Raw genomic sequence first — 24,663 nt, 5'->3', positions numbered from 1 at the left:
TTTTGCCTCTTATTTTGTTAGTTTAAAGGTAGGCACAATTTGGCTGTAAGTAAAGAGTCAGAATGCTCATCCGAAGTCTATGCAAAAATATACTAGAACTTTTCTTATTTTCCTAGAATTTGCAGCTAAGGCCCAATATGCCATGTTGTAAATGTGCCATTATTGAGGGATAATATTCTCCGTCCAGGGCTTACAAGAATTGCTAAGAAGTATCTTTGGACTGGTCCTACAACCGCTTGCCTCCTTTCGCATGACCCCAGTCAATATAAAGCAGGGGTTAAGAGTGAGGAGGTAGTGTTAGGGGGAGTGAAGTGTTTGAGACTGTTCCCTCCACTCATCCTAACAGGGGCCTCCAGAGACTCCCTGGTCAGGACAGGGCATCCCGAAGGAAGAGGAGACTAGCCTTTCATTCTCCAGTTACGACTGCTTAGCTAAGAGACTTGCAGATTTTTCCCCAGGGCTTTTGACCATGTAAAAGATAATTCTGGAAAGGCAACCTGGCAGGGAAGGAGAGGCAGGCATGAGACTGCCAGGGATCTGCTATAAGATACAGCTGTCTCTTCAAGGACCTGCTAAGGCTCAGGGAGCTACCTGGGAGTGAGTTGCAGGTCAGCGGACAGTGATGACTGGCCACCATCCATATCACTCCTATATGGACACTGAGCAAGAAAAACACTCACAGCCAACCAAGGGGAGGATGCGAATTTGCCCAAGATGGCAGGAAGATGTTTGTCCTTTCCTCAACTTTCCCCTAGCACCTTAGAGAAACTGAGTTCTTGGAAGGAAGCAGAGAGCAGGACATCTTTACTATAGGTTTTTGCTTTGTGGTTACCATAAGGCTTACATATAACAACTTAACAATAGTCTATTTTATGTCGATAACAAGTTTGGTCCCATTGTAAAGCTCAACATTATACTCTCCTCCTAATGTTTTACGTGTTTGAGATATTTTGCATCTTTCTATCTCGTGTATCCCTTAACTAATTATTGTAATTATATTTTTACTTTTTCTCTCAACCTTCATACTAGCTTTATAAGAGATTAATCCACTACCTTTACTGTATTTACCTTTCCAGTGAGATTTATTCTTTCACATGTGTTCTTGTTACTAATTAGCACCCTTACTTTTCAGCTTAAAGAAGTTCCCTTACCATCCCTTATAAGGTCAGTTTAGTGGTGATGAAGTCCTTTGGCTTTTGCTTGTCTGGAAAACTCCATCTCTTCTTCACTTTTGAGTGATAACTGCCAGGTAGAGGATTCTTAGTTGGCAGGCTTTTTTTTTTTTTTTTCTTTTAGCACATTGACTATATCATGCCACTCTCTCGTGGCCTGCAAAGTTTCTGCTGAAAAATCTGTTGTTAGTCTTACAGGGTTTCCTTTTTACATAACAAGTTTTCTCTGGCTGTTTTTAACATCCTCTCTTTGTCTTTAACTTTTGACATTTTAATTTTGAGTCTTCTTGTGGGTCTCTCTGGATTCATCTTATTTAAAACTCTCTGGGATTCCTGGATCTGGATGTCTGTTTCCTTCCCCAGGATAGTTTTCAGCCATCATTTCTCCAAATAAGATTTTTGCCTCTTTCCCTCTCCCTTTCCTGGGAACCCTCTGATGAGAATGTTAGTCCATCTGATGTTGTCCTGTAAGTCTCTTAAGCTATTTTCACCTTTTCTCATCCTTTTAGCTTTTTGCTGCTCTGATTGGTTGAGTTCCATTGCCTTGTCTTTGAGTTGACTGATTCTTTCTTCTGCTTCATCTGGTCTGCTGTTGAATCCCTCTAGTATATTTTTCACTTCAGTTAGTGTATTCTTCAGCTCTATGACTTCTTCTCTTTGGTACTTTCTTATATTTTCCAACTTCTTCTCTTTGGTACTTTTTTATATTTTCCATCTCTTTGATGAAGTTCTCACTGTGTTCATGCTTTTGACTCCCCAGTCTGATCAGCATCTTTAAGGCCATTACTTTCAACACTTTATCACATGAATTGCTTATCTCTATTTCATTAACTTTCTTTCCTCCCTGAGGTTTTATCTTGTTCTTCCATTTGGAACATATTCCTCTATTTCTTCATCTTGTTCAGCTCTTATGTTGGTTTCTATATGGCAGATGAATCAACCACCTCTTCCAGTCTTGGGAGTGGCCTTGTATAGGAGACGGCCCTGGTTTAACCTTGCCTCAGGTCCTGGTTTTCTCTCAAACCTCTGTGCTTTTCCAAGTAGCCTACTATTATATTTTTAATAGCTCCCAGCAGTTGAGGATCTGCCAAAACTTGTCAATGTCCAAAAGGGGAGGACCTCAGCATTTAGAGTCAGGCTAACTAAAGCCAGACCCTCAGGCACCAGCTTTTTAAAGTGTGCAGATGTATATAGTCCTATAAGACTGCAAGTGCAAGCCCCACTGGCCATCAGAGCCAGGGATCTGAGGTGTCCCCTGAGCAGCAGTCACATAAATCACGAAGAATAGATAAGCTCTTTTCTGGGTGATACTGGTGAGCTGAAGCAGGTCAGAGGGAAAGCAGCAAGATGGCATCCACAGCCTATGTTCCTTGAGAGCAGTTCCATAGGTCACTAAATGTGTGCCAAACCTGAGTCCTGCCCCTCAGGCCAAAGCTCCAAGACAAGCCTCCTTCACGGAAAGACTGGAGGGTGTATCCAGGGCTGCTGTCTGTGTGGTGCCCTGGGCATGATAACCTTCCAAGAACCATCTCTCTGATTGTCACAGGCTCTTGGGACCCAGGAATGCAAGTCCCCCTGGCCACCAGAGCCAGGCAATTAAGGGACATCCCAGGTGGCAGCTGCAAAAATGGGCTCCAGACACAAAAAGCAGGGCACCAGAATCATGTAACGCTCCCTCCAGGGGACACTGGCACTCTGGATCATGGCAGAGGGTGAGTATGAAGACAGCACCTGCCCTCGGGCGTCTCTGAGAAGGACTGCGATCCACCCCAGGACGCGTGCCCGATCTCCACTTCATGGAGATCAGCTAACAGGCCTCCGTCACAGAAAAACCAAGTTCCTGGGCCTGTTGCCTCTTACTGTGTGCTAAGGGTGGTAGATGTTTAAGAACTGTTTCTCCGTTGGTTACAGTCCTGTGGAATTCACAAGCATGGGCCCCACTGGCGACCAAAGCCAGGCAATATAGAGGTGTCTCCTGGCAAAAGTCAGAAAAATCAGGGTGCCAGACAGGAGTAGGAGCTCCTTTCTGGGAGACATGGATTATTACAGTCATATGGGACCAGGAACACAAGCTCTTCTGGCCTCCCCTGACAGGTTATCAAGAGGCATCCCCTAGACTACTTTTTAAATAGCTTTGGTTATAAGTCAGAATAAAAGCAACCTTGAACTAAGTCCAAGCTGTCCTTTTCAGTCATCTTTATACTTGGTCAGGCCTGGCCCACATATGTGCCATTCTTCCTCCTCCCTCTCCCTGGGCAGACGTTGCTAATGGATCACAGCACTCTTTCCTGCCGAGTCCAAATGTGTCCCCATAATTCTCAATACCATACTTCAGGCGGCTACTGCCATCCAACCGAGTTAGCAAGAAAGTTGGAACTAACGTGCCAGCCCTAACCAAGACTGAATTTTATGCAGAAGCCAGAAAGACTAAACAACTCCAAGCTAAAGGAATCAGGAAACCCAAATCCATTTGTGCTGCCACTATTTTTCAAACCCAAGAAGGCACACAATAGAGAATATGGCTATGTGTCGGCTATCCCACTTTAGATTGATTGTTTTCATGGCTTTCCAGTCTCGCAACTATTTTAAAGTGTCCTCTCCCTTTCCAAGGTATTTCTGACTCATTCCCTTTTCATATCCTCTTAAACATGGTAGCCATTCAGTGGCTAGATCTGGCATCTCCACCTAAGAGCACTTCTCCTCCATTTTAGACCTTCCAACATTTAATACCCTCTCAGTGTCACCATCAATAGAGCTGTGAGTGAGCTCAACCTTTCCCTGGAAGTGGTGATTTAATGTGTGAATTATACAGTTATTAGAATGGGTGTCAGGGAAACAGTGTAATATATGTAATGTGGAGGCTGATGGGGCCAGAGAAGCTGAAACCGTCTGGATGATTTCTAGCATTTCTTTTAATGCTATGTCAGTTATTCTTATGACTAATCATTCAAAGCTGTCTATTACCTTCTAATAACAATAATAATATTTTTCACTTAACGTTGCACCTTTCACCAGAGGATTTCAAAGAGCTTTGCAAACATTCATTAGCACTTTATGAAGTGGGCAGGTAATATATAAATACCAAGTCACATGTCCCTGAATAGCAGCCATTAATAGTTCCCTTGACACCACATTCAGGTTAGGGCAGAAACAAAATAAGACCATATAAATGAAAAGTCAGGCGTCATCATTATCAGCATTTCCTGGGCATCCACAGAATCCTATCAGAGATAAGCCTCATTTTCTTGTCTCTTAGTGTGGCAGGAAAGGTGGTCTGTTTCCCTCCTCTTGCTACCTCTCCCCATACACACAAACACCTCTTCCTGAGACACAGTACAGACCAATGTATACACAATCGAGAATACTGGATTCTTTCAGCCTCATAACTCTAAGAATCCCTGCTAACAGCAGACATCTTGGCGGGAAAATTCTCACTGTCCTAAAGATGATCCTTATGCAAGAATCCTAAATACCTTAAGCCCTATCCTCAGGACAAAATGGAATGATTGAAATGCACACCAGAGGCTAGGAAGGGGAAGCTGCCAGATTCTGGGAGTGAGGGGAGTTAGAACAAATAGTCTGGGTATGAGCAATGACCACCTGAGAAGCAAGCACAAGAGGCAGCCCTAGGAGCCAAGGTTACAGGTACCCCAGGTGAGTAGCTGGTGACAAAAGGGAGAGGAGAAGACTCCCATCCTCTATGAAATTTGGGGGAATTAGAAGATATAATTAGAAACAGAACCAAGAGCCAGTTTTGTACATTCTTCTTGACGTGTGTGTGTGTGTGTGTGTGTGTGTGTGTGTGTGTGTGTCCACCCACCAGGATGTTCGTAAGAATAGGCTAGGTTAGGCTGTGGTAATATACATCCCCCCAGATCTTCAGGCATTAACACAACAAAAATTTTGTTCACACTAAATCCATTGCAGGTCCAAGTGGCTCTTCCGGACATTTGTCCTCCATGTAGTGGCTCACTATTCCAGGCTTCAATCTTGGGTTTCTCCACCTCAACGTGATACTTCTTAGTCTACCAGGAGAAAGATGGAAAATAACACACCAGCATTTAATTGCTTTCCCCAAAAGGGACACATATCATTTTTATTCCTAGCCTATTGGCTACAACTAGTCACACTGTTTCACCCAACAAACGGAGGGGCAGGAAAGCATAGTCTTTCATATGTCTGAGAAGGGGAAGAAAATTGGAAATATCAGTGAGCATTAGTGATGTCTATCACAACTAGTAAGTACACAGTGATGGTTTAGTTTGGTACCAGGGCAGCGGAATCTTCTCTAAACCTCAAAAACAACACAACTGAACACTGGACAAGAATGTTATCACACAGAGGTCGGTTTGCCTTGTCTCATGTTCTCATGCTCTGTGGGCATGATCAGTCTGAAGGGAAATAAATCCTCAACATGATATAGCCCAGATATAGCTAGGAATGGCTTTGTGTTTTATTCCTGCACAGATCTTTCTTCCAAAAATTATTCCTCTCATGCTCTTCTCTCTTATTTTTACCCAGTAATAAAGAAAGGTCTGAGTTAACATATTTCTCCTTACTCAACCCCAAATTTCCTTTACACAAAGAGTGTTTGTTCTCTGACTACAAAAACAGCATGTGAAGGGAAGAATCCATTGAGCTAATATTTCCATGCTAAGAAAGTTCTGTCCCCTCTCCTTCTTGAAATTGAAGAAAGGATGATCATTACACTGACTTATGCAATATTCACTCTTGATTACCCACCAATGCATTATCCATATTGCTTCCTAATCAATGTTGACATTATCAAGTTAGGAAGATATTTTTCACATTAACTATCTCTTCTTTAAAAGAAGAAATTTTTCTTTTTTTTAAGGTTTTATTTATTTAACAGAGAGAGAGCAAGAGAGAGAGAGGAAGAAGCAGACTCCCTGCTGAGCAGGGAGCCAGATGCAGGGCTGGATCCCAGGATCCTGAGATCATGACCTGAGCCAAAGGCAGATGCTTAACTGACTGAGCCACCCAGGCATCCCAGAAGAGACTTTTCTTATAGAAAGTTTTTCTTAAACCAAAACAGATTTCACGTTCTCCATATCAGAAAGCGTAAGAAACACAAATGTACTAACTCCCTTCCTCCCACCCCTTTTGGGCCCCATCAAGCCTTCCTTCTCACCTGGAAGCTCACTCGGAGCAAAGTCTACTGTGTCAGAAAAATGCCAAGGTGAAGAGGAAGAAAAGGAGAACTCCTCCTGTCACAACTGATTTCCCAGCAACCTTTCATTCAAATTCTTCCTAATGGTAGACAGAATGGATTTGAGAGGTACAAGACTAAAAAGGCAGGGGACAGTTCCCATACTACTTCTCATCTATGTGACTTTGGGGAACTTAATCTTTTGGTTAATCTGTTTACATATCTGTAGAAATGAAAGAATAATACTGCTGACATAATATTGTCATAAGGAATAAATGAAATTATATATATATGTGTGTGTGTGTGCATGTGTGTGTATATATATATATGAGACAGAACAAAGAAGGTAATAAAATTTATCTTCCCTTCCTGAAAAGTTTGCTCCATCTACCCCTCCATCTCCTTTTCTCAATTTCTCTGTCTCTGTCTCTCTCTCTCTCTCTCTCTCCATTCCTAACCTTTCCTGAGGCAAATATTGAAAGACCCATAATAAATTTCCTTTCCCCAAGGCCTAATCCCACTAGGCCTTTAAGACCAATCTCCATTAGACCTTGACTAGGTGAAATTCCATTAGGCCTTAAGCAAGGGAACACATCTCTCGTTATATACATTAGGAGGCATCAAGAGAGGAGAATTGCTGATAACAAATCTATAGATGTACTATTCATTATTCCTCAATACAAGCACATGTGCAGTGGCCCTTTAGTATATCTTCCTGAAGAAAAATGGTATTAATATTAATGTTCTTTCAACTTGAAGGAAAAAGATTGCATAATAGACAGCTAAGGGGTTTCAGGTGCCACATAGGGAGGGTAACAAGTTAAATCCTTTTTGAGGAACTCCTACCCTCAGATTTACACACTCTTATTAAAGTACCTCCCTCGTGCTTCCTCCTCATGAATCTCAACCTATCTTTTGGGAAACCTCAGCTCTCCTTTTGGAGTTCGTCCTCAGTTGCAAATCAGTCTCCTCCCACACCCCAATCCAAGGTATGTTTCTCCAAGTCTGAGTAGTTAAGTGTCTAACAACACCCTGACCAGGGCTTCAGCCAGAGGGTTAGCAGGGACAGGCTTCCAGTTGCATAGCACTGCTCAGCATCGGGACGACACAGACCTGCCAAAGTGTATCAGTTCCTTACTTCCCGCTCCATCAGTGTGAACTGAAGTCACATCTATTTATTATCCCCAATTTTATAGCTAATAATAGTTGGGCTAAACAGACACATCCTCCAAAGGCAGAGAATTCTCATTCATTCATTCTACAAATATTTACTGGGCACCCATGTGTGCCAGGAACTCTCCCAGACTTAGAGGACAGTTGCTTCTCCCACGAAGCTTGTGTTCTAGTAGAGAGGTGTGGTGGATATCTTCTGTTTGCCCTACCAGATCCTCTCTCCCCTCTTTTCAAGCCAACTTTATGCCTTGGAGACTGACCTTTATGGATTGCCTCAATCGGTAGTCTTGCCCTTTGGCTTCTGCTTAAATTAGGCCAATGAGGAGGAGCACCAGCATAAGTCTGGATGGAAGCAGGAAAGTAAGGTCTGAGTGTTTCTTTCCCATGACACCCTGTCTGCTGGGCCAAAGTCCTGCCAAATGGCCTCTCCAGTAAACGACAGCTCCTCTGTCCAGGTTCAAGGAGCTAGTCCCAGCCCCTGCCCCATTCAGGCCTTGGGGTGTTAACAGTTTTCTATTATTTTTGCTATAAGATAGGAGTGCTACCATCACTTGTTCGTTTCCTTTTACCTAAATCTTTGTAAATGATCCTTTTATTCACCTCTCTTCAACTGTTCCATGTGAACGGGATGTTTTCTGTGGGACCTCATTGATGCAGAGAAACACACCATCAAAATGATTCCTGATACTGGCTTATACAACCTAGATGATTGTAAAAGGAGATAGGGTGGGGGTGGAAAGGCATTATACAGAGTAGTCAGGAAGGGCTCTTTGAGCAGGTGACCTGACTCATGAGCAGAGTTCAGCAGTGCTCTGGGACAGAGACTTCCAGACAAAGGGAAAAGCATGTGCAGAAGATCCAAAGCAGGAATGCGCTCTGTATATTCAAGGAAGGAAGATGAGGCCAGCGTAGTGAAGGAGGAGGAGTGTGATCGTGATGGGATGGAGAAGCAGGCAAGGGCCAGATCAGGTGGGGCCCTGAGCCATGGTAAGTTTAGATTCCGTTGTAAGTACAATCAAATGACATTAAAGGGGTTTAAACAGGAGGGTGGCATAATCAGAGTTACATCTTTGACAGAATTCCCTTGGCCTGATCTGTGAGAATAGGTTCCTGGGGACATGGGAGAAAGAAAGAAGATCCCCTTGAAGTCTCCAGCACCTGTTCAGAGGGGAGGTGATGGTGAACCTGGAGTAGAGTGATGGTGGTGGAGATGGACAGTAAGCAGTGTTGGGATGTAATACGCTTTGGAGGAAGAACTCACAGGACTTACCAGTGAATGAGATGTCAGCAGTGAAGAAAAAGGGAATCAAGGATGACCAGGAGGTTTGGGGCCGGAACCACTTTGTACATGATAGTGCCATTAATGGAGATGGTGAAGACTGGGGGCCGAGGGAGGGGGGCGATTTAGATAAGGCATGCAAATGGAGATATCAGACTAGGAGATTAAGTGTGGGTGTCGTCAGCATATAGAGGGGGATTTAGCGCAGAGGGGCTGGACAGGCTGACTGAGAGAGAGGATGCAGTTCATCAGCACCATCTGAACCTGGAGAGATGAAGAGAAATCATTTTCTAACTGCTCATAAATTGCAAGGTGCTGCTCTCTCAATAGCATCACTGTGTTACATTAATATGCAGAACAATGTTTAGTTTCTCCCCTTCATTTTCTATTTCCAAATTGTGTATCTTCAGGCCTGCAGAAAATCAGAGGCCCAGCTATGAGCCCTATATTTTCAATAACTGTCCCTTAGAAATGCAAAGAGGTCTTGAGCTCATAGGGATGACCTGATTAATTTTTTTTTCTATGGACTCTCTCTCTCCACAATTTCTGTCTGGGGGAAAGGGAGGGATGGCTCTAATCATTCTTGTATTTGGCAAACATTTACTGATTGCCTATGATGGGTCAGTGTCTAAGGGCTGAGGTTAGCAGAAAACAGGGAAGAAAACAAAAAAAAAAATCTCTGCCTTTACAACACTTACCTTCTAGTGGGGGTAGACAGAAAATAAACAATGAATATAATTTTTAAAATTAAATGATAGAACACCTTACAAACTGGTAACAGCTATGGAAAAACTAGATCAGAATAAGGGGCATTCAGAGCATGGGGGTGGGTTCTGATTCTAAATAGGGAGGTTGGGGGGGTCTTCTTGGGTAGGTGATGGTAGAGCAGTGACTTGGAGGTGAAGAATTAGTTAAGCAGATTAGGGGATAGTGTTCCAGGCAGAGAAAACAGTAAGGGTCTAAGTCAGCAATGAGGCTAGCATATGGGAGGAACACCAAAGAGACCCGTGTGACTTAGGTAGTCATGCTTAGAATGCCCTTCCTTTCCAACACCCAGTGGGTACCACTTGTCCTTCAAAATGCTATTCAAATCCTATCTCCTCCACAAAGCTCTCCCCAGAGCCCACAGTTCACACTAATCTTCTCCTCTCCAGAGGACCTCAGTACCCACAATTGAGATCATACAGCTTAGAAGTTGTTTGCAAACAGCCTTATTAATTTTGCTTCCACAAGTAAACTCTGGAGCTTTCTGAATTCAGGGGACCATTCTTTGTACTCTTTAAGTCATTCATGGCACATGATAAGTAAATAATAAATATGTTTTGATTTATTGACTAAATGAGCAATTCTTAAATCATTTATATTTGATTCTGAAATGCAGGCACATAAATATGCATACACATATGCCTAGAATCTTCTCCCTGTCTAGTACTGACCCCTTTCCAGGATCTGGCTTTAATATCAAAAGGTTGGGAACCAAGATGGACAGGAGGGATGGAAGAGTGAGGAAGCTTCAGGCAATAATGACTTGTCTGAAAAATGAATGCTCGAACTACAGAATTCAAGAATAGATTTTAAGAACAGTACAGGGCAAGAAGCAATAATCCTGGTGTCTGAAAGAAGAACTGAACAGTAGAGGGAAAAGGTGAAAGGGAGATTTCTGTAAATTTTCTAACTTTAAAACTTTTAACCATGTGAATGTATTATTTCTTCCAAAAAAAGAGAAAAAAGAAACCGTGTAGGAGAGACTATCTTAGTAACAGTCTAGGTTGGCAAAGCTGACAAATGTTTCGCTCTTCACTGGGTTTTCCAAAGTTGAAAAGGAAAGTTGACATCCCTGGCAGTCTGCAGCATTAATTAGAAAGATGCGATTTCACTTTGCAATTAGACTTCACTTTTTCCACTCGACTTGGTGCAACCCAAGAAATAACTGTGGGCAATGTTATAGGAAGAGCCCTGTTCCATCCATCCCCATGTTGTCACCCTACACTATGGACAAGACTTCATCTCTTGTCCTCTAGGGGAGTGTTAGGGAGAACACCTGTACTTCCTCTCTGTCCTCTATCACTGGTTCCTCTCCACAGGAGAGGATAAGACTGGAAAAAGCAGAGTAGTCATGGGCACACTATCCAGGAGCCAGAGTCATTCTGGGCCATGGGGGCCAGCTATGGCCCACCCCTTCCCATTTGCACCTGGCCTCTCAGATCTGCACGTACTCAACAACATGGATAGCTGCTTCCTCTCCCAACCAGTTTCTGGCAGGCCTAGCCAGTTCTCAACCTTTCCAAATGTGGGCTAAGAATGGTTAGGTCAGGACTGGGAAAGTATTGAAGGTTCTGCTTGGGAGGAGGAGGAAAAAGGCTTTGCCACATCCTCCAGCTCTCCTAGTCATAAAGCTGATCATCATTTTGTTCCTTGTGTTCTCAGTTGGTTCTTAACCAATTGAAAGGGAAGGGGGATTAATTAGCACCCTCAGACTTCCAATGTAATTGAATTCTCCTGATAACAGGGCATCTTAGAGAAGTCCCTGAGATATTTCAACATTCAAACACATAAGCACCATTCTATCGAGTGGTAAAGACTAGAAAGATGACTCCACAACCATTCTTCCAAGAAATGGTGGCAAATCTTATGCTCTAATGTTTCATGTAGTAAGATTTTCAAGATTTTTCCAACTACATACTCCAGAGTCTTCATTTTAACAAATAAGAAGACTATTAAAGATATATTTTAGTGCAGATGAAAATTTTCAAATTGGCGTTGCATATCACCTGCGTTGAGGCCCTGAGAAGGACACAATATCACATCAGTGGTATTCTTAACAAAAATGCAGAACTTGAAATAGGTCATAAGGAAACAATCAGACAAACCCAAATTGGGGGACGTTTTACGAAACAAGGGGCCAATATTTTTCAAAAATGTCAATGTCAGGAAACAGAAAGAAAAACCAAGGAATAAAGAAACATGGCACCTCAATACAATGAGCGATCCTGGAGTAGAAAAAACAGGTGTCAGAAAGGACACTTTTGGGACAATGGACAAGATTTGAATATGTACTGTATGTTAGATAATGACCTTGTATCAATGTGAAACTTTCTAGATTTGATAAGTTCATGATGTTGATGCACTTAATGTTCTGGGATAATGTTCACTGATCTCTATCATGATCTCTACGATTTACTCCCAAAGGTTCAGCAACAGATAAATAAAAGGTATTATATATCATACATCATATCATAGATATGGGTAGCTAGAGTAAAAATGGCAAAATAGTAGTAATAGGTGGATCTAGGTGAACATGTATGGCAACTCATTGTACCGGTCTTGTAACTTTTCCATAGATAGGAAACTCTTCAAATTAAAAGGTGAAATTTAAAAAAAAGATACTCCCAACAGATACCGTAATTCTTACATATTCTTCAAACTTTGAGAGAGGATTAAATAAGTCTTGAGGATACCATAAGAGACAGAAAATCATTTTGTAACAAATCCCCCGTGTCTCGGTGTACTGAGGCTGTAATTTAGGTCACGCCACATGGGGATCTAACCATCCGAGCCACCGCTTTCCAATCCGCATGTCAAAAATAGACCCAGGGTAGAAAGTGGTGGCCCATAAATTGAGACCTGCTTCAACTTGTTCCATCTGGGGGACATCTGTCAGCCCTCTTCATTTCCGTCCTTCCCTGGGCTTGCTTCCTTCCATCTTCCCCATCCCTACTTCAGTCTGTCACTAAATTAAACAACACAACTGTGCCTTCCCAGGGCATTTAAAAAAATTTAAAAATTACCCTACACCCAGACTCAGCAATATCGCAGACTGTGTTTTTTAAAATATGTTGACACTGCCCTCAGGCCTTTGCCAAGGAAATAGATGTGAATAAATGCACTTTATGGCAGGCCTTTTTGTAATACCATTTTTTATAAATTTCCTTGAAAAGGGTCCAAGACAAACATGCCTCATGCCAAATAGTGTTAAGGTGAGGTTTCAATGTATAATTATGACTATTTCATATAATTCATTTCCATCATAAATATCAGGTAATTTGCAATTTCTATATTGGTCACACAGCTTGGATATCTCCCCCTCCTCTTCATCGGCCCTTCCCCAAGGAGATGCAACATTTATGGGCCCTCAGTATGTGTCAGGCACTGTGCTCCATAAACATTATCTTATTGGATATTCACTACCTTATTAGGTATATGGTATTATCTCTCTCTTAAAAACAAGAAAATTGAGGCTCAAGTTTAAGTCCCTTGCCCAAAGGCTCACAACCTGTTAATAGGATAGCAGAGCCAGAAGCCAAGGCTAGAGCTACCTGACTCCATATTCCAAGATCTTAACACTATTACATACCTATCTCCCAGCCTCTGCAAAGCACCACCTTGGATTCCATCAGACCTCAGACCAACATAAGGCCATGCAGAGACTCCAGAATCTTGTGAAAACTCTAGGAGATGCCAAATAGGAAAACAAGGACATTCCCTACCATAGGAGGCATAAAAGACTTTTCTGTATAAACTTTCATTTTTTTTTTTCTGAATTGCTTAAACTTCACACTCCTAGGGAAAAGAAAAGCCAATATTGCCATTTGTGCTCTTACTGAGATCTTTCTGGACAATTCAGGATGGTCTTTTGAACCAGAATCAAGTTCTTCTGCCACCCATCCAAAACTTCAAAATGCCTGTTTTGCACAGACTACACCAAAAGCTTCAGGACATAATTCACACATAAAAAGTACAATACTGAATATGAAAATCTGAAATACATACTGCATAAGTAATGGCAGTAAAAAGCCAATGATATTTTAAAGATATTTTAAAGATTTAGTATTTATCATTGTAACACAGCTTTTATGTTTGATGTTATACAAAGCTATGAGCTCACTTCTGAATCAATGCTATTTTATTGCTTGCTGTTATATTTATGGAATGTTACTGTGAACAAAGCAGAACAGGCCAAGTCTATTCCCAACATAACCTATAAATAATGTAAGTAAATAAACTAAGCAAATCTTCATGAAGCAATGCATTATTTACTATTCCTTGTTGCTGAAATATGAGTTTAAATTTTGGTTACATATTAATGTAAGATCTTAGCCATTTCTAGGTCTCCCTGGGGAGTTGAATCCTAAAGTTTAACTCAGAATTAACCTTGCATGCCTTCCCAACTCTGTGACTAAAAGCCACACTCCTCTCCAGAGCCGGAAGCTAGCCTATAGAAGCCATATCACCATCATAGGCTAATGATCTACAATAAGACCAACAAAATCTACATTAGCCTCATAGTGTAACTAACCCAACTGGGTGTTCTTGAGTCTTTGGCCAGTGGGGTTTTGCAATACAAAAATCACAAGGACTTTATATCTCCAACTGCAGCCTTTTTACTTTCACATATTATACGCCGAATGGGGGTCACTCAAAATTTCTTCAAGTTTCAGAGTGTTTTTAAAGATTCATTCATTCATTCAAAAAATATGAGTTGAGCCCTACTGCAGTGCTAGGATATCACAGTGAACAAGACAGGTAAGGGACTCTACAGAGATCACAGTCATAGGGAAGTAGAGAATTAGCCAGCAAACAAGTAAACAAAGGAACAAGATAATTTCAGGAGTAAGGAAGAAAATAAAAGAATAATATAGAAAATGATGGGGTCACTTTAGAAAGGGAGGTTTAGAAAGGGAGGTTAGAGAATGTTTCTATAAGCAACTGAACTGAAGCATCCTAAAGATTAGCAACTTTTATCACAGTTTCTCCTCCTTCCTCCTCCCACCCCCTTTTCTTGTCTGTTCAGTGCCAGCTACGGGCCACTGATCCATGAGCAAGGGGCAGTTCAAGCCGTGGAGAGAAAACATCCCAAGGTAAGCTCAGGTGGAGTCCCCTTGCAGAAACGAGGGGAGAATAATGGCAGGCAAGTGCCAGCGAGTGGACAGCCATCCCTCACAGAGAGGAATGGTGCCTGAGAACATCATCCCGTGGTGAGAGATGGGTCGGTAGCAGGGGGTCACAACAGAAGTAGGAGTGGAACAGCAGAGTTGCAAACCAAAGGTGTGTGCAGCCATGGGCAGCTTGGGAGGACTCGGGAGGAAGGGTCTGGAGTATAGACACTATTGAGCTGAAGGTAGGATGTCCTGACCTAGAGCCAACCAGATTCCAACACCTCCTTCCTTCATTGCTCCTTCCTTCAGACCCCTGCGTGGGATCACTCACAGCATACGTGGGCTCACTTATAGCCCCAGGGTGCTGGAGGTCTTACTTTCCTGACAGCATTGTCCTCATCTCCTACCGTGCTCCCTGACAGACTTAATTATCTGAAATGAAAAGACCAGAAAACATCCCCAGAGGTTCCCAATTCTGCCTCTAGACAGAATAAATGAACAAACTACCCAGGACAGAGATTAAAAGCTTAGTTAGATGACCAGGCCCTAAGCAAATTTGTGAATGGGGTGAAAGTTGCCTTTCTACCTACAGTTACAGTACCCTTCACCGTGTGAGGGTAATGGGTCATCTTTTCCTCATGCCTAACACTTATTTCAAGCTGTCTGCACCTGTTTTATTAGGCTGCCCCCCACAACCTCAGTAAAGTATCAGGTGAAAAAGACTCTAATAAATGAACTCATTCTAAATAGTCAAGGACTCAAAAACAGTTTAATGCTAACCAATTATAATCCTTATTAAAGACTTACCCGGGGGGTGAAAGTGAGATGGGGAGGAAGAATGGTTGCCATCTACCAAGGACACTAAATAATCCAATTAAAGAAAAGGCAGGTAAGAAAGGCATGAGAAATTATTTTTATTTTTATTGACATATACATAAGAAAAGTATGCTTATCATAATTACACAGGTCAATGAAATTTTCGAAAACTGAACATGCTCATGTACTCCACACTTAGATCAATACATTGAGCATGACAAGCACCTCCCCTCATACTCCTTCCTGTCACTCCTGCCCCCAGGGGCAACCACCTTCCTGACTTCCAACACTATTGATGAGTTTTGCCTCTGTTTTTGAACTTTATGTAAATGGAATCACGGAGTGCACTCTTTGGTGTCTGACTTCTTCTGCTTAACATTATGTTGTGAGATTCATTCATAATGTTTCATGTACTTACAATTCTTCATTATCATCACTGTATAGTATAAGAAGTCGTCTTATAAATGTCATTATTTGACCCTCAGGACTGAATTCTAAGCATACTTAAGGGGAAAAAATACAAACTCATCCCCAGAGTAAAATTAGCTCCCTTGGCTGAAATCATTTTTATTTTGTTCATTGAGCCCTGAGCTCATAATGCATTCTCTTAGACTTTCTTATTTAATTTGAAATTTACATCTGAGCTACTCTTAACATCGATACAGACAAATAACTTCAAGTCACAACCCTTTCTCACTACCAGAGAAATGAAGCCAAGCTGTTCTCTTGCTCCAATTTTATTTCTTCTCTCACAAGTAACTACGCTTGAAGATACACCAAGAACGGCTGCCAACAACCCATCCTCTGGGACGCTCATCCAGCTCAGCCAGTCAGTCAATTAGTTGGCACGTGTGCATAGGTTGCAAACATCAAAAAGTGCTTGTGATCATTATTGAGGGAATTCTAAGCCTTGCAAACACACATATACACAAAGACCCTGGCTACAATGCTTTCTAATTCCTGAGAGTATGCTTTGTCCATGCCATCAGCTTGGGTCCCCTAAGTAATTCAACCCACATCAGATACCTGGGGAATAGCGGCACTGCACCAAGAGATGCCCAGTTCTCAGTGGACTGCACACCAGCTCTAGTTTTTACTAGGACAGCAGTAAAATGAAAAATGAGACAGATAGAAGTCAGTGTCAGTTTGACTTTAGCTGTCATGCCAGGTCTGGCAGGAAATGGTCATGGCCAGCCAATGAAAATTTCTATTTACTCAGTATCTCGAAAACCAGAATTCCAAACAGCAGAACGTTTTGATACTTACGGCTATATGATAACAATGGTTCAGTACAATAGCCTGTAAAGTCCTCAAAGATCTTCTAAATTGGGGGGGGGGGGATTCCCATTTGGAATAGGTTTAGTGCCTTTTGCCCATATTGAGAGGCAGTGCGGGGCAGTAGCAAGAATACCAGATGCCAAGCCAGACATGAGAGCCAGAGCCTAGCATCACCGGCTGTGAGACTGGCGTCCTTTGAGAACTTCCAGGTCCTAGGCCTCTTCCTTTTGGAGGCTGACGCCATATAATTTCCCAGCCAAAGGGCTTTTTAATCTAACTTTTATAAATTGTTCTTACTGTCCAATGTATTATTTTTTTGGGAACCCAGGTAATTTGAGTATAAAGGAAAGAAAGTGCTTGGGATTTGGGGATCTGGGATTTTAGGGATCTTTGGGAAGGTATATTTCCTACAGTATATTTGGAAAAATATTACCTAATTACATGAGAATTGGCCCATTCTCAATAAGCTGGTTTTCTATTCTCAGGCAAGAAGTAACGCCAATCAGTGCACCTTGTGCCCACTAACTCATTTGGTCATTTTAACATTCTTACTGATTTTTAATTTTGAAGGGACTGTGTGCTCATTTTAAACAAGTGACAAAATCTAACAACATACAAACAAAAAAATATGCACCTCCCTCTTCATTTCCCTCCATCCTTGCCTTCTTCCCAGAGAAAACCAATATTAAACAGCCAACTGAGCACTTTCAAACCTTTTTTGGTATATATAAAATATAGATACAGAAACTGGATCATATTTGTCACATAATTTTGCAGCTTCCTTTTCTTTCCTGAATTACCAACAGAGGTGGAATTCATTCTTTCAAATGGCTGCATAAAATTCCAATGTTTGGATCTCTTTATTCAATAATTCTGTTGACGAAAAGTGAGGTTGTTTCCAGTTTTCTTGTTTGTTTGCCAATAAAAGCAATGCTGTAATAAATATTAGTATACATGTCCTTACATACCAGTGCGTTATGCCTATTGGCTAGAATTCCACTCACTTTGCAAGGTCAGAGCTTAAGTACATTACTCATTTTAATAAAGACTGACATGTTACTTTCTTTAATCCATCCAGATTTTATTTTTTAGATGATGAGGTAGGGATTATAAATTTTGTTTTCTTCCACATGGGTAGCCACTTTTGCCAGCACCTTTTATTAAATAAACCAGGCTTTTAATAAGTTGCACTACCACTTTTTTTTTTTAAAGTAGGCTCCACACTCAGCATGGAGCCCAACCTGGGGCTTGAACCCATGACCCAGAGAGATCAAGACCTGAGCTGAGATCAAGAATCAGACACTTAACCAGCTGAGGCACACGGACACCCCACAATACCACTTTTGATACATGGTAAGTTCTCATAAACACCTGGCTCTTTTTCTGGAGTTTTTAATCTGCTTCTCTGATCTATTTATCCAAATTGATGCTGATACTAAAACTTTTTATTACCATGGCTCTGAAGTTAGTTTTAATATCTAGTAAGTTGTCTTATTATTCCTTTGCATAATTTTCTTGACTATTTTAAGATACTTATTCTGCCATTTGAACTTATTTTCTTTAAAAAAAAATCCCATTAAGATTTGAATGAAATTGCAAATATGTGCTTACTGATTTTGAAAGAATCGAAAATTTTAGTTTTAAGTCTTCCATATAGATCATTGTGCGTCTTTCCATTTATTCAATAAGTTTTTTTCGTTTTTTTTAAGGAAGAGAATAAATCTATAAAAGTATTCGTATGTATTTTAAATTTTTGTTGCTATTATAAATGGAATGTTTTCTCAAAGTCTATTTTAGTTGACTAACACTAGCAAAAAGAAAAACTATAGGGGTGCCTGAGTGGCTCAGTCAGTTGAGCATCCGACTCTTGACTTCAGCTCAGGTCATGATCTCAGGGTCCTGAGAAAGAGCCCTGTGTTGGGCTCCAGGCTCAGCGCAGAGTCTGCCAGTCCCTCTTCCTCTGCTCCTCCCCCTGCTCACTCACTCTCTCAAATAGATAATCTTTTTTTAAAAAAAATTACAGATTTTGTATATTTATCAAATAACCAAACACCTTACCAAAAGCTCTTATCAAATCTAGTATTTTTTTTTTTTAGTCTCATGGGTTTGCTAAGTATCCAGCCATACTATCTCCAAACACGGCAATTTTATCTCTTCTAATATTTATACCTATTATTTACTTCTCTCATTTCATTTGCTACCACCTCCAAATCAATGTAAGTAATTGTGGTCTTAGAGGGGAGCCCTATTTTGTTCCTGATTTTATCTTTATTTTTATAAAGATTTTATTTGTTTATTTGACACAGAGAGAGAGTGAGAGAGCACAAGCAGGGGGAAGGGCAGAGGGAGAGGGAGAAACAGGCTTCCCTCTGAGCAGGGAGCCTAACGGAAGGAGGTGGGGCTTGATCCCAGGACCGTTGGATCATGACCTGAGCCGAAGGCAGATGCTTAACTGAATGATCCACCCAGGCATCCCTTGTTCCTGATTTTAAGCAAAATAACTTTATCATTGGATCATTTATTATATTTGCTAAAAGAATGTGATAATCTTTTCATACTTGAGTAAATTTCCCTATATTCCTATTTTGCTTGTAGTCTTATCAAGAATGGCTGTTTAATCTTATAAAATTACATTATAGTACCTAATGATTTAATTCCATGATTTTTTAGTTTGTTGAAGAACTATCATGTAGATTTTCTGATATTAAAACACCTTTACATTACAGAAATAAATCCTACTTAGCCATGGTGCATTATTCATTTTATATAGGGCTAGATTTATTAAACTAAGGTTTTAGTTAGACTTTTTGCATCCATATTTATAAGTGAAATCAATGCATAATTATCAGATTACATTGGCTTTGTAAAATGAACTAAGGAACAATCCACTTTTTTCCTATGGCCTGAAATTGTTAAATAACAGAAATTTTCATTTTGCTTTATGATAACATGGAAAGGTGTTGTTAGGTATTATTAGGGAGGGTATTATTGTTATACAGTTTTTAAACACGACAAGGAGTAGATGTTCAGTAAAGTATCTAAGCTGACTAAAGTCAAGCAACCATTAAGGGGTAACGCTAGGAATGGAACACCACCAGGCTTCTGATTTCAGGCCTGAATCTTGATCTACCATGTACCATTCTATCTCTCCAGGTAGGAGACTCAAATTCAGCCCTAAACAAAGGTTAGCAGAAATCCCATAGCAGGACCAACAAAAGAAAGCTGCCCTTTGGAGGACACCCAATAGAGTAAGCATAAGACTTGCAAAGAAGAGCTAGGAACTGCTGAGAAGCACCAACCACAGAGTGATCTTGATATTTGGTCCTTTGAAATGGGATCACCCAGATGGAGCTAATGGACCGCTAACAGTGATTCCAGATGACAGATTCACAAGAGGCAAGCATGTAGGACTGTACATAACTGTGTAATGATAATTCACGTATATATAGTCCCTCATAATTTACAAAGAGTAAATTCAGAAAGGTTAAATCATTTGTCAAAGATTATCTCTACCACCCGATAACTCCTTAAATCATGCTTCTTGTATGTTTCCTTCATAGCATTTATCACTCTTATTGCAATTATTTATTTGTGTTATTCTTTGCCTACCCACCCCTCCCCAACCACAATGGAGGCAATATAAAAGCAGAGGTCATATTGTATTACCGCTTTATCCACAGGTCTGAACACAGCAAAAAGACATTTAAAACATATTTGTTATGTGATTGGGAAAACAAACACCATATACCATTTATACCTAAAGTGACCCCTGTTTGAATCCTATATAGAAAGAACACCAGCTTCCTGTCCAGATATGGTGGTACCCTACACACGGTTTGGAATAACACTGCCGCTGCCTCTCTAAATATAAATTGTGCTATACATCCAAGTGAGAGCTCTCCATATCAATCTTATACAATCACCTTATTTGACAGTGACATTCTTTTTAAAGGCAAATCAGTGTGAACTCTCAATATCCCAAATTAGATCAAGCACACAAGTTCAAATGAGTTGGCCATTAATTACTCACCACCACTGGCCTAAGTTTGAAACCACCAGATCTCATTTTTCACTGGGCTGACATCCTGAAAGGCACCATTTATCAGAAGACCTCCCTTGTATTTTTTTCTTTTTCCTCCATTGTTTCACTGAATTAACCCAAGCAATATCAAATAAGGTGCTAAATACAGATATTAGCTCATTTGTAGATAATTATTATAAGTAAATGGTGCAGTAAATGAAGTACCCTAAAACCCTCCCCAGTCCCCCCACCCTTTTTTTGAAGCTTTTGTGATGTTCTCCAGGTAAATCCCATGCATAATGTAAGAGTGGCAATGTTGTTTGCATAATAAGCTATTTTCTACCACAGAAGCAGAAACATTTTATCGCTATAGAGAAAGCTCAAATTATGAATACATTTTCATATAAGTTGATTTATGTGAAAATTACAAATAAATGCAGAGCTGAGCTGCAAGTGAATTGTTTGTTCCCAGTTCAAGGAGTGGTGTTATTTGAAATTAAAAAAGAAAACAACTCTACCACATCCCGCTAAGAGAAATATTTTTAATGTTATTCAGACTGAAACACATACCATATGATCCAAGAAGAAAAGCATTACCTGGTCTGGCAGTGGGCTTGAGGTTGCAAAACTAAGATAAATATGTCCACTGATTTTGGAAGCCATCTTTTCATGGATAAAAATATGCGTGATATATGATATATAAACAGATATAGATCCATGATATATGTATTTTTACTTGCACTTGGGGCTGCAAAGACTCGCAGCAAACTCTGTAACTACTTCTTTCAGTAGTCAAAGGAAGTTGAAGGAATAAAACCATTATCACCTCCGCACAAGTAAAAGCTAAAAACGTGTGTTGAAGACATGAAAATGGTTTTGTGTAAGACCCAAAGCTTCTCAGACACCTGCAGGGCTCTCAAAGTGGGAAGCACATTTCTAATTCCAGGCAAATCATTGGAGAGAGAGAGCTTACCTTGCTAGAAGCCCCCTTAACTACTACACCAGCACACCGTCTGGCATCCAGGCGGTTGATCTGTAACAGGGATATAGAGCTGGCCACAAAGCTTTGGTGAGTGTCTAAGATGTGGAGGAGGTGGGTTTTCTGGGAAAGGGACATCAACGTGGCACCTTGGTTATGTCTGCACAGTAAAATAAATGTGACCTGTTTAGCAATTTAGGCAAAATTTCCCAACCCTTTAAACTTTGCCTACATGATCCTCACGATGGGCCATGGTCACAGAAAACACCTTGTCCCAGCTATTGCCCCAGACCTCAACCCACTTATGCTTTACATGTTGAGTAATTTTTTTTAAGATTTTTTTATCTTATCTTTCAATTTCTTAGTTCTGATAATGGTCTCTGACTCCCTTCACATTTTTGCACCCCTTCCTACCTCCTAAATAGGCTTTCTGGACTTTGGTGTCTTATTCAGCTCTCGGCTCTGTGTGCTCCCCAGATTTTGGGGAGCCTCGAGAGAGAATCCTATTTCCAGCCTCAGCCATGTTGCTGAGCCCCCACCAACCACCACTCCCTCTCCCCCGCCTCCTCCCCGTGCCACAGGAAGGCCAATCTGAGTAGTAGAGGTAGCCAAACTAAACACAGATCACAAAAGTCTCCTCTTGCTATTGGTTGTCAAGTCACCTGCTGGTCAAAAGATGTTGCATGTGTAGATGTGACTTTTTGCAAGCCTTCTCTGTCATGTCTAAACCATCGATCTGTGTGTGTGTGTGTGTGTGTGTGTGTGTGTGTGTGTGTACAGTAAGTGTATTCCAGTCAAAGCACAGACAGGCATCATATAACTTGCTCGGCCTTGTTAGATCAAAGAGACCAGAGCCGGTCTCTTCTCCATGCCCCAGATTCAGGTATTGAATTACTACCCAAGGATCTCTGCCACATCCATTCTGTTTTTCTTTCTTATCTGCATTTCTGCCTTCTCTTCAATACTATGCTAGGAGTCTGGGTGAGATGTGAAAATAAGTAATGTTGGCGAAACACTATCTTAATCCCATTGCCTTGGATTCCCACATTCAATAGGTCACACCCTGGAATTTCAGTCTAGCAACAAACCTTATGCTTGAAGCTTCACAGTAAGAAGCCTGGAGAAAATGATCTATCCACTTCTCTTCCCCTCCTACTAGTCTCTCACTCTTTCAATGTGACTAGGCCAAGAATAAGCATATTTCTTTTTCAATCGGATGAAGAAAAGACTCACTCCAACAAACACTACCACATAGTCTTGTGTCCCTCGCTTGTTCAGAAGGATAAAAGTAAAAAAAGTCTTTAAAGGACAAATACTGTATGAGCCCACTTGTATGGAGTGCCTAGAGTAGTCAAATGCACAGAGGCAGAAAGGATAATGGTGGTTGCCAGGGGTAGGGAGGAAGAGAAAACAGGGAGTTAGTGTTTAACAGGTACAGACTTTCATTTTTGCATCCACCTGTGGATGTATAGTAATGATGGTTGTATAACAGTGTGAATGTACTTTATACCACTGAACTATATGTTTAAAATGGTCAGGATGGTAAATTTATGTTACATGTATTTCACCCCATACACACAAAAAAATAAAGGATATTTATTGAGCCACATTTTTTAAAATAAAAAGGACTTCTAAAAATACCAGCTTGGGCGCCTGGGTGGCTCAGTTGGTTAAGCGACTGCCTTCGGCTCAGGTCATGATCCTGGAGTCCCGGGATCGAGTCCCACATCAGGCTCCCTGCTCAGCGGGGAGTCTGCTTCTCCCTCTGACCCTCTTCCCTCTTGTGCTCTCTATCTCTCATTCTCTCTCTCTAATAAATAAATAAAATCTAAAAAAAAATAAAAATAAATAAAAATACCAGCTTTTCAAATTTTAATAGAACAACTATTGAGTCATTGATTTATCACCAGCTATGTGCCTTGCACTCTGCTAGACCCTGGGGATACAGTATTTATTGCAAGAGACAAATGCTCTACCCTCATGGAGCTGAGAACTAGTGGGAAGAGGTGGATATTAAACAAACAAAAAAAAAATTACAGGGGCACCTGGGTGGCTCAGTCGGTTAAGTGTCTGCCTTTGGCTCAGGTCATGATCTCAGGGTCCTGGGATTGAGCCCTTCGTCTGGCTCCCTGCTGAGCAGGGAGCCTGCTTCTCCTCCCCACACCCCATTCATGCTCTCTCTTGCGCTCTCTCTCTCTCAAATAAATAGAATCTTTAAGAAAAATTACAGTATGATGAGGATTTTAAAGGAAAAGGGAAAGCTGTGCAGGACCCTTTGGCAGACACCATCCTCCTAACCCAGTCTGCAGGATCAGAAACTTGAGGGATAAAGAACCATTCACTAGGAGAAAAGCTTCTGAGCGATGCTTGGCCCCACATGTCTCAATGTACCACCTCTCCACTAAGAACTCTTGGACTCTAGATTCCTATGACGCTTGTCACCCAGCAGTTTTCTGGAGACCAGACTCACGTGAAAGACAAACATCTTTCCCTTACTTCAATCTCAAATACTAAAAGGGAGCAGGACCTAGACACTGGACCAAGGTCAGTGAAGAAAGAGATGGCATTTTAGTCTCTTCCTTCACCTCTCCTTTCCAAAGTTCTCATTGGCATACACTGAATAATGGAAATCTCCAAGGGCCCAATAAGTTCCTTACAAAGTTGGAAGAAATTCTTAAAAAGCAAAGTGGTTATCTAAGAGTTTGTCATTAAGAGGTTGATAGTGTGTTACATATTTTAAGCTGTTTCCATATCTTCATGTTTACCAATCATCCATCGTTCTTGATATCCGCATCATCCCAACAAATGCACAATTTTGGAAGTAATATCCCTCATACTCGTCCCACTTCAAAACACACACACACACACACACACACACACACACACACACACACACACA

At 41.0% G+C, this 24,663-nt stretch overlaps 1 pseudogene; it reads left to right on the top strand.

Annotated features, from left to right (window-relative positions):
* The first annotated feature begins 8,384 nt into the window (after positions 1 to 8,384).
* Positions 8,385 to 24,663, top strand: part of LOC112835469 (TOM1-like protein 1 pseudogene) — a 29,674-nt pseudogene continuing 13,395 nt past the window's right edge.

Source organism: Callorhinus ursinus, unplaced genomic scaffold (assembly GCF_003265705.2).
Source record: "Callorhinus ursinus isolate GAN/ISIS: 27379988/994484 unplaced genomic scaffold, GSC_fseal_2.0 scaffold4, whole genome shotgun sequence".
Lineage (NCBI taxonomy): Eukaryota > Metazoa > Chordata > Mammalia > Carnivora > Otariidae > Callorhinus > Callorhinus ursinus.
Note: the sequence above shows the minus strand (reverse complement) of the source record. Positions and strands in the feature narration are given on the sequence as shown.